The following is a 4,071-nucleotide window of genomic DNA, read 5'->3' on the forward strand; positions in this document are numbered from 1 at the left end:
AGATTTCGTGCATGTGTGTTATTGCAATATTGTGAATTTTTAGTATCGGCTTCTCAACTTTGTTTCTTTTCTCAAGTACGTTTGTGTATAAACAATTTTCTTGTTCGACTGACGCGTATTATCGCTACGTACGTGCATTGTATCTGGCTACGAGCAGCGCACACGGCAGTCGTATCACCGCGTGGGCCGCGTTCGCGTCTCTCTAATCGCCACGCGTTTTCAGACTTCTATTATTCAATTAATAGTCGTGTATTCTTTTCATTATCAGCAAGATATTCGTAACGAGTATGTGTGGCTGTTTTTTATGAGTTGTGGCGATTAGAGTGTTCTTAAGTAAGAAATAAGTGTGTGTTAATCTCTGCGCGAGTTTTCAGTGGATAGGATATATTCCTGGATCTACAAACTCTTCATCAATAGTAGGTGTGTAATCACTTTTTTTCGCTGTAAGTTGAGACGGTTTAACTTAAATTGATTATTCCATTTGAGGGATATTAATTTTGCAGATTACAAACACGTGGTAGCATTTTGATCAGAATTCTTAGTTCCGTTTCCGAAAATAACATGCATAATTTAATTATTAAAGTATCTTAAGATTATTTAGCTGACAATATTCATGTGATCGACCACGCTCACTTTGCCGTCGACCGCCGGCTCGTTCCTATTTTCGCTGAACGTTTTTAATCGAATTACACTCCTTAGCATCATTAAATTAAAAAGTTTCTTGTTGATCTAATAAAATCTTGTACATTGAATAGTTTTTCGCTATCATAGTCTCCATATATCTTAATATTTTTCAAATAACTAGTTATTTTTATCGTACTTACCTACTGTATTACCACGCGCCGTCGCTTGGCGTCTGCTGAGTTGGATGTTTGCCGCCGGATGTTCTATCAATTTATGATGATTCTTCACCCGTCGGTTAACTTATTTAGTTGATAAATATATACACAATATAAGTGTATAAAATGTAAGTGTTTTATTCTTGTAGCATCTTTTTACTTAACTTTTCCGATGATTTTCGGGTAAAATCCTTGAATTTATGTTAAAATATAGTTGTTTCCGTATAAATTTCTCTCGTCATGATGAGAATATTGACCATATTTGTAGTTTTTAAAATTTTCCTTTTGTAATACCCTGTATATTAGTTTTTCTAACAATACGTAGTAAATCGCCTTTACTTGTGACTTTTGAGTGTTCTTTGTTTTAAACTTGGGATTTTCCTTCTGGAACACCCTGTATATTCGCTTTTCTTTGTGCTCGTAAAAAAGAAGTCTAAGCCAGTTAACAAAGATAGGTTTATTTCAAAGATGTTTTTGAGAGGTGATTCAGTTATTTTGATTGTGAGAAATCCACTTGCTGCACAGAAATAAGCTGGTGGCACTATGATTATATGTAACTAACATTTAAGGATTGTATTTTATTTCATTTTTATGGTATAGCTGTATAAGCCAGTTAATTTCAATGAATAAAATTTGGTTTTATATTGCAGAACAAACACATTTGTGTCATTTTGGTAATTATATTTGAAATGATATCAATTTGAAGCAAGTATTTTATGCTAGAATTAGTGTTTCAACCTACCTTTGTTATATCAACAAATAAATATGTTTTTAGTTTGTTGCTATGGTCACTGCAAACAATTTGCTAACTAACTTCATTAGCTATTTATTTGATTGCAGTAAATATAATTTGTTGTAACTTTTGACACAACTTTTGTGCAGTTCACATAAAATGTTCGGCAACGACTCAAGTGTGCAAATTGCACTAAACTTACTCCTCAATGTTATCACGCAGCGTAATTTTCAAGATGCGTATTGTATCATGGTGTTCCCATACAATGAATCCGAATATCAGTTTCCTACCTTGTTTAATAATTCAAATCCTATTGTTATGAATCCGACCGCCTGCTATCCTGGCTGTTCTCATTACATTCTACATGATTATTCCGACAATATATATTTAAATTCTTGGTGGCTGAAGGGATGTTTTCTCCACAACGGAAATTATCGTTTTAAAGCGATAATATTAATGGAAACCGTTAATATTACAAATTTTTTGGATCAAATTTTTCTCAACTCTATTTTTATTTCAAAACAAGACGATTTTTTTCACGTCGACGGTTTTACTAATTTAAATTCGACTAACTCGTATCTCTCAGAGAGACGTTTGAACAGTTGGTGTATTACCACTAATAAATTCGCGGATGATGGTGATGATGTTGGAAACTTCTTTGAGAGGTGGAAAAGAAATGAAGGGATGAATATTGTATACATTCCGTCGCAAATTAACACCATTCCATTTGATTATACAATCAATAGCTCTCATTATGGCACTGAGAAAAATTTAATTGCAGTATTTGCGAAATCTTTGAACTTGGACTTTGAAGTTAAAGGATTTCAATTACTTTATGCTCCTTTATTAAATGGTAAAGTGATTGTATCAGATCCTAATATTTATTCCTATCCATCATCGTATCCGTTGACGGAAGTTTATTATTCCTTCTTTGTCCCAAAACCAAAGTAAGTTTATATTTTTTATAACGTTACTAGGATTATTTAATAAATAATATATTTGTACTCAACAGAATTTACGATCACTGGCTGCGTTTTGTTCAAGTATTTGAAATCAATTTATGGATATTTATTTTTGTATCACTCGCATTTGGTGCGTTGTATTTTAGTCTGGCGAAAGCAATCTTTAGAAAGGCGAGAAGTCCAAGGTTATTGTCTATCGGTGGTATGTTTTTGATGCAAGGTTTGAATGATACACAGATTCCTCGGAGTAACCGTCCCCGAAGCGTGGTTGCTATGCTTTTAATTGTAATTGTACTTTATACGGCTTTGTTTGCATCGGGCGTTGTTAGCGTGTTGATTATTCCACAATATGAAGATAACATTCGCACAGTTGACGATTTGTTACGGTCAGAACTACCTGTAGCTATGACGCTACTCCAACTTGATGTCTCGCGAAATCAAACCTTTACTGTAGATAAACCTAGTTTTTTATTGGTAATTTTCGTTTATTAATGATTTTTATTTGCAGCATACACAGAAGATTTTGATTTCCCGTAATGTCGTTAAGCAATTCCAGGGCACAAGCCTTTCTAAGACATTGTACTCGAAATATGCATTTCAACATTATTATACCAGCATTAAATGTACGTGTAACATTTTGTCATTAATTCAAGCAAAAACTTTGCATATAATAATAATTTTTGATTTTTCCACTTAGTGTCGAATTTTTTGGACAGTTACTATACACCCTTGGCGAAGAGCGTGCAAAGATTGGAAGATTATTACCAAAAGTCATTCGGCACCATCCAAGTCACTGGACCACCCGTGTATGTACATTTGTTACCGCATTTAAACGATATTATTCTCAAATGTAAGGAATTTGGATTATATACAAAATGGGAATGGGATATCTTTCTACTGACAAACAAAGTCTTTGACATATTGGAGTATCTTGATAACAAGTTACCACAAACGAAAGCAACTGTTTTGACGTTAGCGCATGTTAAAGGCATATTTTATCTCTATTGTGCTGGTGTTATATTTTCATTAATAGCTTTTGTTTTGGAATTGAAAGTGGCGAAAATAATTGATAAGAGAAAGGACGGTGGAAAGTCGATATGCCAATTTTAAGCTTTTTATGAATTAGGTATTTTCTAATTAACTTGTAGCATCTGCGCTTGTATTTAAGTATAAATTCAATCCTGTCTTTTAAACTCGATGATTGGTAGCAACCTTGAATTGATTTCTGCACTGGGCGCTGTGTGCGCTGTATTTGGGTATAAACAACTTTTACGTTGTCAGTGAGTGTGCCGGCGCGATGTTCATGCACCCGAGTTGCTTGCAGTTTGTTCGACTCCGTGTGTGATGGCGGTTGGTAGGTTCGTGTATCTCGACGGTTTGTTCAATTCGATATATCGTGATATATTTTATCGGCTGTCGACAGTGTTTAGTGTTCACGGGCGCGTACGGTGATATGTTGTTATAATATGGTATTAATTTAGTATTTTATTCTTGTACTTTGTATTTTCTTTATATTATATAAGGAGCTTCAACCATG

General features: G+C 34.0%; 1 long non-coding RNA gene across 1 annotated transcript; it reads left to right on the forward strand.

Moving 5' to 3' along the window:
• The first annotated feature begins 2,644 nt into the window (after positions 1-2,644).
• LOC135802528 (uncharacterized) lies at positions 2,645-4,071 on the forward strand. Its single transcript, XR_010550577.1, has 3 exons — positions 2,645-2,984; positions 3,043-3,157; positions 3,232-4,071. It is a non-coding gene; the product is annotated as an uncharacterized lncRNA (long non-coding RNA).

Source organism: Atheta coriaria, unplaced genomic scaffold (assembly GCF_025399875.1).
Source record: "Atheta coriaria isolate IRGN ID8LTWV9N9 unplaced genomic scaffold, Caltech_Dcor_3.1 hic_scaffold_32_pilon, whole genome shotgun sequence".
In the NCBI taxonomy this organism is placed as follows: domain Eukaryota; kingdom Metazoa; phylum Arthropoda; class Insecta; order Coleoptera; family Staphylinidae; genus Dalotia; species Dalotia coriaria.